Source organism: Zootoca vivipara, chromosome 1 (genome assembly GCF_965207765.1).
Source record: "Zootoca vivipara chromosome 1, rZooViv2.hap1.1, whole genome shotgun sequence".
NCBI lineage: Eukaryota > Metazoa > Chordata > Lepidosauria > Squamata > Lacertidae > Zootoca > Zootoca vivipara.
This window is the reverse complement of record NC_142582.1, coordinates 29,825,662-29,838,787: the sequence shown is the minus strand read 5'-3', so window position 1 is coordinate 29,838,787 and position 13,126 is coordinate 29,825,662. Positions and strand designations below refer to the sequence as shown.

At 41.9% G+C, this 13,126-nt stretch overlaps 1 protein-coding gene across 4 annotated transcripts in view; it reads right to left on the bottom strand.

The window, feature by feature from the left end:
- The window catches only part of CCDC148 (coiled-coil domain containing 148), a 111,676-nt gene that overhangs the window by 53,679 nt on the left and 44,871 nt on the right, over positions 1–13,126 (bottom strand). The window lies entirely within an intron of this gene.

Below are 13,126 nucleotides of genomic sequence, written 5' to 3'. Positions count from 1 at the left end.
AGGACTGCAGCCTGGGGTTATAACACAGAAGCATAAAGATGCGAAGACAGCATTCAGATTAAATGTAAAACAATGGGGCAAACATAACACAAGGGTGCAATTATGATGGTAGGAAGGTTGCCAGAACAGTGTACAGTTTATATGAATCACTCTATATAACATAAAACTTATATATATGAGTTTATTTAACAAAAACCTAACAAAAACTTAAGCTTTGTTTCATATTAGAAAAGAAGCACTTAAAAATATATAGGTCCTTATGCAGGCCGACAACCTATGTCACAGTTCAATTAAAGCAACAGCAGCGGGCACATACCGTGTTTCTCATATTATAAGACATGTCTTATATTTATTTTTTCCCTCAAAAAACACACTATGGCTTATTTTCAAGGGGTGTCTTATTTTTTTCCTCCTCCTCCTGCCGCGGCCCACATTGCTGCTGCGCCTATCACTATGTCTTATTTTTGGGGTATGGCTTATATTCCTTGAATGCTTAAAATCCTGCTATGGCTTAATTTATGGGTATGTCTTAAAATATGAGAAACAGGGTATTATGCTGATACTGTGCGGTTAATGGGGTCACAGATACCCAAGGGTTACGGATAACTTTCCTCCACTTGCCTTTAATTGTTCTCTACATTAGGGACTTTATGGGCCTTTTCAGGCACTGTGCTAACCTCTCGTTTAGCATTATGTGAAGAAGCTTTGGGCCTGCAGGCTCCCCACTCCTTTAATACAGCTGCAAAGGGAGATTGGAACTTTTCACTTCTGCTTTGAAACTAACCAGGCACCTGTATGTACAAGCTCAGGGAACTCTGAAGGTGGGGAGGTGGTAGATTGGGATATACTGGTAAAAAACAAATTTCTTTGCTCAGAAGCACCTGGGTACTTGATTCTAAGTGTACAGAAGACACCCACGCCTTTTCTAGTTCCTGGCTCTGACTGGTGGATCTCAAGATTCTAGTAAAAAACCAAGGATGAAGTCCGGTTTGTGAACAAGATAGTCCCATACCGGTAAATCCTAGCTTGATCCTGGTTTGTTTGAACTAACCAGTGTTTCTCAAAGTTCAGATGTAACAGGAACCCCAGGGTTGTTTAAAAGCACAAGTGAAAGCTTCCAATCTCTTCCTTACAGTTGCACAGGGACAGGGAAAGCACATGACCCCAAGGCATAGCTGTCAAGTTCTCCCCTTTTTAAAGGGAAATTCCCTTATGCTGAATAGGTTTCCACGCGAGAAAAGGGAAAAATTGACAGCTATGCCCCAAGGCTCATTTTGTTTATGCATACAGTGCTAAACCAGGGGTATGCAACCTAAGGCCCATGGGCCGGATTCGGCCCAATCACCTTCTCAATCCAGCCCATGGACGGTCCGGGAATCAGCATGTTTTTATATGAGTAGAATGTGTCCTTTTATTTAAAATGCATCTCTAGGTTATTTGTGGGACCTGCCTGGTGTTTTTACATGAGTAGAATGTGTGCTTTTTATTTAAAATGCATCTCTGGGTTATTTGTGGGGCATAGGAATTCATTCATTTATTCCCCCCAAAATATAGTCCGGCCCACCACATGGTCTGAGGGATGGTGGACTGGCCCACAGCTGAAAAAGGTTGCTGACCCCTGTGCTAAACCATGTGTTAGTGTCTGAACTGGCCTTACATTGTGTAGCTCTGGGTCCAGCTGTATTCTTTTTGTGGGCCTGAAGGGTTCAACATGTTCTCTGCTTCATCCAGACATCTAAAGAGTCTTATTGAGAGCTGAATTACAAAAAATAGTCTCATCACCTTTCTAGCATATAGCAGAATATCTAACCCAGATTAATTTCTACAATGTGCAATGAAAAATATTCAAAATCTTTTAAGATAATGTGAATTTCTGATCTGTTGGATATTGAATTTGGAGAAGTCACAACTGTAACTTTTTAAAGAACATACACCAGTGCCTCGATAAGGTAAAAAGTAAAGGACCCCTGGACGGCTAAATCCAGTCAAATGTGACTATGGGGTGCAGTGCTCATGTCGCTTTCAGCCCGAGGGAGCCGGCATTTGTCCACAGACAGCTTTCCAGATCATGTGGCCAGCATGACTAAACTGCTACTGGCAAATGGAGGACTGTGACAAGTGCTACAGTCCACAGAAACACTGTTTACCTCCCCGCCGCAGCGGTACCTATTTATCTACTTGCACTGGTATGCTTTTGAACTGCTAGGTTGGCAGAAGCTGGGGGAAAGCAACAAGAACTCACCCCGTCACGTGGATTCAAACTGCCGACCTTCTAATTGGCAAGCTGAAATGGCTCAGTGGTTTAGATCACAGCACCACCCGCATCCCCAGTGCCTAGACAGCCACAGCACTGTAGTACATCATGAGAGGATGATGTAATATAAATGAAAATAAATTATCCCTAGGATCATTTCTATCCTAAGGTACTTTTTACAATCCTTTTTTTATTTTAAGCTAGGTATTTGATGTCTGGATTTTGTCTGGGAACAAAATAAAAGAAAAAAAAGTAAGGAAAGGCTGTTCTTCATTACTGATCCAGCAAAAAGGATTTGATAACAAATTATCTTCCAAATATTAAGTATTAGATGGTGCTCAGACATAAGACAACAACACGTACAATGATTGAGAAACTGTATGTCCTTATAGCCTATTGTCTTGGCATTTGTTTATAATGACTAGAATGCATGCTCTGATTAGAACCATTTTTTTCTCCAGAGGTTTCCATTAAAGAGAAAATGTGTGATCCTCCCTCCCCTTTCCAGCATGCACAGCACTTCTCTGTCTCTGACCTTATGAGTGCATCATTGTTGGTAAGATGCACAGCTTTCCCTTTGTAAAGGTTTGGCAAGTCATTGCTGCTGTCACCTCGGCCCTCAGTCTACACAGTTGTCTGCTGTGTTTGCTACCAATGGGCAATGTAAGAATGCAGTGGTGGCTTATTTGTTTTCTGCTTTGCAAAAGTAATGCCACGTTGATGAAGAAGTTCTTTCTTTCTTTCTTTCTTTCTTTCTTTCTTTCTTTCTTTCTTTCTTTCTTTCTTTCTTTTTGAGAACCATCAAATGAAACACCAGAGAAAGTGGGAAGGCCACAAAAGAAGTCAGTCAATTAGAACACAAAGGTGACGCCATTGGAGCAGAGCAGCCTTTAAAGAATAAAAATAGAGTTTCTGTTTTCTGTTCAGAGAGCCATCAAAAGACATACACTTAAGTTCAGCTCCCTTCAGTCTAGATTCGTTTTCTTCACAAAGTATTCAATACACAGAGAGACCAAATAGAACAGGCCATAGGCCAGGGCTAACTTCAAGACAACAAAATACAATCCATCCAAAAGACAGGCTAAAACCAGTTCCTACAGAACTCAAGACATTTTAAGGACTAGAACCACAGTTCCATGCCCCCAATAAGGCCTGCCTTCAACAACAGGAAAGAGGGGTACATAAGATAAAAGGTAAAGGGACCCCTGACCATTAGGTCCAGTCGTGACCGACTCTGGGGTTGCGCGCTCATCTCGCATTATTGGCCGAGGGAGCCGGCGTATAGCTTCCAGGTCATGTGGCCAGCATGACAAAGCCGCTTCTGGCAAACCAGAGCAGCACATGGAAACGCCGTTTACCTTCCCGCTGTAGCGGTTCCTATTTATCTACTTGCATTTTGACGTGCTTTCGAACTGCTAGGTTGGCAGGAGCTGGGACCAAGCAACGGGAGCTCACCCCGTCACAGGGATTCGAACCGCCGACCTTCTGATCAGCAAGCCCTAGGCTCAGTGGTTTAACCACAGCGCCACCTGGGTCCCTATCTAGACAGTGTATCATTAGCCAAGGAACTAACCAGAGCACACTTATTCAGAGGGAATACAAGGAACCACAACAAAGGCAGGACACTCAAAAGATCCAGGGAAGAGAAAGCAAAGTACTTGTCTACTATGAAAACTGACTAACAATGCCATCCTAACCCCTGATTAGCACACTGCTGGAGGTGAGAGGAGTATCCTTCCATTGAACTTCACTGGGCTCCATTCTGAGAAGCCCCTGCTATGCCTACTGAAAGTACACGTGGTTGAGAAGCCACCACCAGGATTTCCACCAGCTGTAGTCTGCACAGGACCCCAAAATGGGGCATTACAGAAGGAGGGTGGAGCAGAGCCAGCCATTGATCTGCTGTATCCAAAGCTGCTCTGTTCTGCTTGAGAAGCTAGATCTGGGCCCTTTGTTGAACCAGTTTAAAGAAGGGGGCGAACCGCCATCTTCCATGTTGGCTGGTCTGAGTGGTAAGGCTTCAGATGCAATAGTGGCCTTGCTCTGTTGAGTGACATGTATCTAACTCTGGAATCACTAATATTGATGTCCCAAATGCAAGCGCTTGTTTTCAGTTTTCAGCCTTCAAAATTGCAATTCTTCAAATTTTGCAATGTAGTTCTCCACTCAAGTAATGTACAGAAAAATGCATACAGTGGTACCTCAGGTTACAAACGCTTCAGGTTACAAACTCCGCTAACCCAGAAATAGTACCTCAGGTTAAGAACTTTGCTTCAGGATGAGAACAGAAATCGTGGCATGGCAGCAGCAGGAGGCCCCATTAGCTAAAGTGGTACCTCAGGTTAAGAACAGTTTCAGGTTAAGAATGGACCTCCGGAACAAATCAAGTTCTTAACCACAGATACCACTGTATATTAAAGTGTGCATAGACATGCATATATCAGTGGATAGGCATACAAAATGTGTTATGTAGAGAAAATATAAATATATGGGGAAATATGCTTTGTGTGTATTATACCAAATTACATACAAAATGTGCACATTAGGAGAAATTTGTACTAAAATGCTGACAAATTTTCATGAGAACTTTAAAAAATGCTAACTTATGCAGAAAGGTGGAGGAATGAACTTAAGATTGGAAATGAGAGAAACTGAAATTGAGAGACTGGCCCAAACCTAGTGGTGATAGAACATATTTGACATCCCTAAGTCTAATTTTTAAATAAAGTCTAAAAATATTAAAAATAGAATAAACATACAAATGTCAGGTGCACAGCTTTTTAAAATACTTGGAAAATCAAAGCTCACATTCAAGAGTAGCCGAAAGGAATAGGAAAATATTCTGCTATGGCAGTTTTCACATACTCTCACTTTAAAACTGAACGTATCAACCTAAAGGGCAGGCCTAATGGCTCTCCAAAGCGAGAGGCTTTACAGGAGCTTCTTTTCAGATCATAATACCAGAAAGCAATATATCTTCCTGGACATAAAGTGCACCGAGAATCATAGCAGTTTCTTTAATTACATTTTAATATATCAAGTGACAGTATTAATTGGGAGCAGATTTAGTGTCAACGCTGAAATGTAATTTGGATCCATACACAATTATAGCTCATCATAATTTTTTTTTAAAGCATGCATCTCAAACCACTGCCAACCCTTTGTTGTCCTCATTGGTTTTAGAGGTTTTCTATTCCAGGGAGTCGTTTGCATAGCCATTGAATGGTGCAGATTGTTATCATTTTTTCAGTATTTGTTATCTAGCCTAAAGCATAGGTCTACTCTTAATGGTGTTGGAGCAGGCTGAGTATTACACCTGAGAAAAGAATCTTTTTGGCCATCCACCCCCTCTTCTCATCCTTGCTGGAGAGGGGACATGTCAGGATGAAGGTTGGTGGTGACTTTCACCAGGGCTTCCTCAAACCTGGTACAGGCCTCAACAAGTGATGTAAGTAGTGAAACAGTTCAGTCTGAAACTAGGTTCTCCACATCCAACCTAGATCACATTACAAAGCTAAACACAGTACTCCCAGACACTTGCTAAAGGAAAACTTGCTATTCTCCTCTGCAAAGGCCTTCAAGCCTGCTTTAAACATACAGTGGTACCTCTACTTACGAATTTAATGTGTTCCAAACGCACATTTGTAAGTAGAAAAAAAATTGTAAGTCGAATCCCATAGGAATGCATTGGGAGAAAAAAATCGTAAGTAGAAAAAATCCTATCTAAAAATTCGTAAGTAGAAAAAATCCTATCTAAACCGCATCCAAGATGGCGGACGGAGCTCCATTCGTAAGTAGAAACATTTGTAAGTAGAGTTATTCGTAAGTAGAGGTACTACTGTATCATGGATGCACACACACACTCCTCCCCCACTGATTTTTCCTTACAAGCGCCCCTCATCCTTTACCATCTTGGCAAATACAGGTTTGGGAGCTCACTTTCGCCACATAACAAGCAGTTCTGCCTAGGGATAGGTAGATGGGTAAGTCCAGTCCATGTTGCTTCCCATGTGTCCATTCACAAGTCCAATCTGTTCCCTTTTCATATTAATCTGAATTCTTTTCTCTCTTTCTTAAAAACACACATTTAGTTGGTATTTTCTTGCATTTGCTGAATTACAACCAACATCATTCCTGGTCATTGGACATGCCTGCTGGGGCTTATGGGAGTTACCATTCAGAAACATCTGGGAGTTCTCCACTCTCAGCTTATTTGGTAGCCTTGCACAACTTATTGTTTCTCGGTCACTACCCTGAGCTGCTTGGCTAAGGGGAAAGATCCAAAAGAAAGAAATGTAGTGTGAAGCTACATTTTAGTAGTGTTAGTAGGGCATTCTTTTCACATCCATCTTTAGGAAACCTATGCCTTGTTTATAAAAGCTGAGCTTCTATATGCTGACTGCAAACTGTCCTGAATCAGGCTAATCCCCATTAAGAATCAAAACGAGAAAGTGCTACCTTAAATAACATGATCTACGTACACACATTGGGAGTTAACCAAAACACCACCACACCAAAAATGTGTTTCAAATATGAAACTTGGCACTTACTTAGAACATAGCTCTCATTTTTCCATTACGGAAAAAAATAATCTACCACCATTATTTGGTTTCAGAACTGAAGCTTGGCAGTGTGCCTATACACAAACACCCGCAGGCAGCTGCTTTATATTTCCTCTGAATCAGATTTACCCCAAGCTAATCCATGGCTTTACACCCTCTAAAGAACATAAAAACCTCCTATGGGAAGTGACCCTCCCCAGACTGTAATCCCCTGCTACCCTCTATAATAGGTAGGACAATGTAAATTTGATGAACCGTTTCAATGAATTTGCAGCCAGACAAACTGCAACAATAACTCCAACTGAGATGTCAGCTTCCCCATATGTCAACCGTGTCATTGTTGATTGCTGTACCAGAAACAGCTAGTTATTGAGCTGGTACAGTAGAATTCCTTGACACAGCCCTGAGTTCAAAGTACTTTAGAAGAGGTATGAATAATTTGGAAGCATCTTAGCTACCAGAGACATCATTTATTACGATGATTTTTTTTTTTCAGAACAGTGATGTCAACAGTGGGCTGATTAAAATGATCATACCTCAGCTAAATAAGCACTGATATGAATGTGCCTAATGAGGGGCATGTTGCCCCCTTTGCTCCTCCTTTTGTGATGGAAGTAAACAAACCAGGATTTTTTCCCCCATTAACTATTGTTTCTCATTTCGTTGGAACCAGCTTTGGAACCAGCCAGGATATTAAGCTATGGCTTGAAGTTGACTTCATATTCCAGTTTGTTTGGAAGCCATTAACCATAGTTTCCTGGTTTGGGAAAATGGGAAACTATAGTTAATGGCAAGTTTCTGGGCTTGTTTGCATGCTCAGACCAAAAGAAGAACAAGAGGCTGTGTGTGCAGCCAAAAGGCTCATTCCTATCTCAGCATATTAAGCCAAGATATGATCATCCAAACACAGCCATCTGTTGACATAGGTTAGTTGCCAACGAAAATTTGGCTTCAAGAGCATAGTCAGTAGCATACTACAAAATTTTTGGTCTTATCCTATGCTCGGCTGTATCTCATCGTTTTGCCCTGGCATTATGATCTAGGCCTACTCTGCTTTGGAGGAAGAGCAGCTGCAGCAGCACTATTGCAATAATGCTGTGAAGAAGCCCTAGCAGAAGGGACTTACATGGTTTGGAAAATTCATGGGAAGAAGTGGGGGCAGGGCTGGGCAAGGACTTTGTAGAAAAACGTCAATTGCTGCCCCCCAAAACCACATGCCCAGCACTCTTTTGTGTGTGTGTGCATGTTCCCCAATCCAGAAAAGAGAAATTGTTATCTTTTCTGCCTGCAAGGTTTAGTGATGCACTATGTCTATTACTTACATTTGGTGTAAATGCAGGATGTTTGATCAAATTGCAAGCCTAGAGGTACCAGAAGATAGCACACCTCGGGGGTTTTATCACCCCAAAGGTTTTATTATATTTTTACTACCATGGGGACACCAGTTGCGTTTTCTCCTCCAAGGCATGAAAATGTCTTCAGCCTTCTGTACTGTAGTAAAATGACAAGAGCCCTTCATTTTTGATATTTTGTGTAATCGGCAACACAGTCCTCTCTGAAAATCAAAGGACATCTCTTGTGGACAGAATGGAGAATCTAAGTAGTCACCCACCCTAAGACCTAAATTTTTAAAAGTCTAAAATGCTATTTAGTCCTACTCAAGCTTTTGTTCTCAGGGTTAAATAATCAAGCTAAAGGGAAAAGAAATTATGAGTATGTGAACCCTGCCCTGAAACCTGACATTCAACCCCTGGATGGTTAAGTCCAGTCAAAGGTGACTATGGGGTGCAGTGCTCATCTTGCTTTTCAGGCTGAGGGAGCTGGCGTTTGTCCACAGACAGCTTTCCAGGTCATGTGGCCAGCATGACTAAACCACTTCTGGCACAACAGAACACTGTGAGAGCACGAAAACGCCGTTTGTCTCCCTGTCTTCCTATTTATCTACTTGCACTGGTATGATTTTGAACTGCTAGGTTGGCAGGAGCTGGGACAGAGCAACGAGAGCTAACCCTGCTGCATGGATTTGAACTGCCAACCTTCTGATTGGCTCAGTGGTTTTGACCACAGCACCACCCGCATCATCCCCATCATCACTCACTGATTTCCTAAATCATGTCTGGAAGTTACACAGGGAGAGCAAATTTCCCTCTGCAGTCACATTCCATCTCATGGAAGGCAACAGAGATAGTGAGAGGGGGCAAAGCTAGTAACCCCCACTCTTACCCTCCCTCCCTTAATCCAGGGAGGACTGTGTTGCACATTATAAGCAGCAGCAAAAATGGTGTGTGGGTGTGTGTATGCTGAAGTTTCAACTTTTTGCCTCTTATTGTAATGGGTGAAGCACCTCTGTCTCCTACACAGTTTTATTCTATTAGGATCTTTTAAAAATACTAATGAAATCACAGTTGAGTGGCTTTTCCACCAGATTAGACTTGGTGCTTTTTATGTCTGACACAGCTTCTCTCTGATTGCAACAGCATCAATTACTCTAAGTAGAATATCATACTCCTTAGCACTATATACTGCTGGTCTTAATGTTATTATCATTACTATTTTGCATTGATATCCATGCAAAACATCTACCAAAATTGCCATCCTATTTACTTTAAAATATATCCTGTCAATTTCAGCTGAACTTCCTCTATTTCAATTGAGGCAGCAATCCTATTCTCACTTACTTGGGGGGTAAGACCCACTGGAATAGACATGTATAGGTTTGCACTGCAAGGCTGTAATCCTAAATATACTTTCCCCTTCATGCCAAGTGAGACTTATTTCCAAGTAATGTACAGGACTGCACTTTTTAATATTCTATTATGTGATGCAATACATAACAGTGCTTTTGTTGTTGTCGTCACAGTACTTAAAAAAGGAGTACACCCAGTGCTTTTTTCAGGGGGTACTCAATGGTACACCTCTTTTGATGTTGATAAAAAGTGTGGCACTTGCTTTATGGTGAGTACCGACACCTATTTTTCTTTTTAAAAAGCACTGAATACACCCCCCAAATCCATCCACTGTATTTGGTATTGGTTTTTTCCCCACTTCTGAAGAAAAATACAGTATGTACTGGAAACCCAGCCAGATGGGAGGGGTATAAATACCGTAATAAAGTAATAGTAGTAGTAGTAGCAGCAGCAGCAGCAGCAGCAGCAGCGGTAGTAGCTGTTTAGAATTCCTATAAAAAACCCAAGTCAGACTGGAGATCTTCAGGAGCTGCTTTTGCAAGTTAAGCTAATCTATGATGACTTCATAATCAGATACTGTAGATACGGTTTTAATTTTGTTTGGCGCTTAACAACTTCCTATGCTTGCTCAAAATCTTCATAAGTTTGTTTTGTTTTGTTTTGTTTTAAGGTTTACTCTGGCTTTTACAAGATGTATGGCTGGGAGACAAAACCTATATGAAACAATTTTTTCGGGAAAATATTTAACATGATAGGTATAAGGCATATTTTAAAAACCCATGAAGCGAACTTTGCCCTGTGTCTGGTGTTTCTTTTCCTTTTTCCACAGCTCCTGTTCACTAACATTTGAAGCAAAGATCTCCCCAATTCCCAAAATATATTTCTTTTTCTTGCGGCAGCTTTCCTTCTGGCAACTTTCAACAGTGACAGAAGCAATGGAATTTCTACATGAAAGCTATAGTGATGTTTTTCCATTGTGTGGATAGCGCAATTAGTAGCTACATGGCACTGGACTTCATGGCATCTGAGTAGAGTCAATTAGTTTTCTGTGCGCTTTTGGTTCCTGTTTGAGAGAGACAATATTGGTTTTGTTGAGCTTCTTAACTGGTGCATCCTCTAAGTCAGCAGTGGGGAAATCTGTGATCTTCCAGATGCTGCAGGCCCACTCTTCCTCACCAGGCCTCCCAAACTGCTTCTTCTTATGCAGTGTGTGTGTGTGTGTGTGTGTGTGTGTGTGTGTGTGTGTGTGTGTCACAGAGAGATAGAGGTAGAACAGAGGGTGTTGTGACTGCAATACGGTGAGCCTGGGGATGGGGGGACCTAGCAGTGAAGCTCAGAAGGAGAAAACCAGGCATGGAGGCATCCAGGGGGAGGAAACTGAAATGAATGAAACCAAAAATGAACAGAATTATGAAAAGGGGAAAGAATTTTTTTTAAAGTAAAGAGAGGGACAGGCCACTACAAGTGATCAGATCTAACTTGTGCTGATGGAGGGAGTCAAAACAGAGATGGGAGTGAAGTGTGTGTGTGTGTGTGTGTGTGTGTGTGTGTGTGTGTACGCACGTTGTGCAGTTCTGCAATGTTGTGCACTTTGCCAATGTTTAACTCTGATCCACTAGCATACAGTCCCTGGCCGATTATCCTGGAAGAAATGGGACTCTTAGCAAAAGAAAGTTTTCCCTGCCCTTGCTCTAAGCCTTCCATGACACCAGGAACATTCACAACCCAGTCCTCTGCTTCACCGTGCAGTGACAGCACGTGAAGTGACATAATGGTTCCAGCACTTATACACAAGGAAACAATGCCTTCCCTTGTTGCGTTTCTGGGATGTGACAGTAACAAGCATGCCGTTTTTTACATCCCGGTTTTGTGTGTGATACTGTACAGCCAAGGCGTCATTTGTAGGAAAGAAATTTACAGTGGAATTACAGAGGTTAAGGAAGGGATGTGAAAGCATACAAAGAGGGTAAGCACATGAAGCTGTCTTACACAGGCAGACCACTAGTTCACCAGCCTTCCCCAATCTAATACATTCCAGAGATTATGACCTACAACTCACACCACCCCAGCCAATGTGGCTAGCAGTCAGGGATTATGGTAACTGTACTCCAAAATATTTAGAGGGCACCATGTTGGAGAAGTCTGGTTGATTCCAAAGGTTTGTGAGTTTTTAAAGTCTGATTACATAAAAGAACAAACCAGAGGCCATATATACATGATTTTGAGGTCAAGCATTATGACTGTGATGGAAGATGTCAAGCATATTACATTGATTGAACACACCAAATATTTAGATAATAAACTGAAAGGGCTTGAACATTTATTGCCATATCATGAAGAAATATTGGAATGTCCTAGGCACTTATTTGAAGACTAAGTGTTCTTCTTAGGACCCTTTTATGGATACAGCCAAGCAGAAATTGTTAATGTCACAATTGCCCTCTTGTCTAAGTGGATATAAAATGCTTTAGTACACAAAAGGCACATGGGATGCATGACCAGAGGCTTTGGTGATGCTCCTAAGGTAGTATAAAGACTCATTTTAGGTGCAAGCCAGCATGCTTTAATTGTTCCAGCAGTCAACTGGTATGCATGTAGGCTATGAAAAAGAACATATTAGAAAACGGGATTTCAAGCTGTTAATTCAATTCATTCTTCATGTTAAAAGGTAAAGGGACCCCTGACCATTAGGTCCAGTCGTGACCGACTCTGGGGTTGCGCGCTCATCTCTCATTATTGGCCGAGGGAGCCGGCGTATAGCTTCCAGGTCATGTGGCCAGCATGACAAAGCCGCTTCTGGCAAACCAGAGCAGCACATGGAAACGCCGTTTACCTTCCCGCTGTAGCGGTTCCTATTTATCTACTTGCATTTTGACGTGCTTTCGAACTGCTAGGTTGGCAGGAGCTGGGACCAAGCAACGGGAGCTCACCCCGTCACAGGGATTCGAACCGCCGACCTTCTGATCAGCAAGCCCTAGGCTCAGTGGTTTAACCACAGCGCCACCTGGGTCCCATTCTTCATGTTGGGGATTATCAAATGCCACCATTCAAAAGGCCACAGAAGTAGTCCTGTTTGTACAACATCAATATAAAAATGTACTCGCAGTTCATATTTGTATTCCAGAAATAGGAGACTGGGGTAGTAGAAATGACAAACTTGCCTAATATTAAAAAGTTATTTGAACTATTATGGTTCAAGTCCCTGAATTTGTGACAGCAACTAAGTCACACTACATTGGATTAGGCTTTTTCCATCATGCCTGCCTCTCTGCATATAAACACAGGATCGTAAAACTGAGAAGACTGCACTTCTTAGTGCAAAGATGCAAAGGTGTAGATTTAATAGTTGTACAGTGGTACCTCGCTAGATGAATGCCTCGCGCAATGAAAAACTCGCTAGACGAAAGCGTCTTGCAATGTTTTTGGTGACTCGCAAGACAAAGTTTTCAATGGCCGCACTTCGCAAGACAAAGTTTTTCGGCGGTCTTTTTTTGTTTTTGTTTTGCCGCGGCAACCCGCGCTTAGCAAGACGAAATTATCGCTAGATGAAGCGACTCGCGCCACGAATTAATTTCGTCTTGCGAGGCACCACTGTATGAGCAACTGATGCAGATTTCTACAAG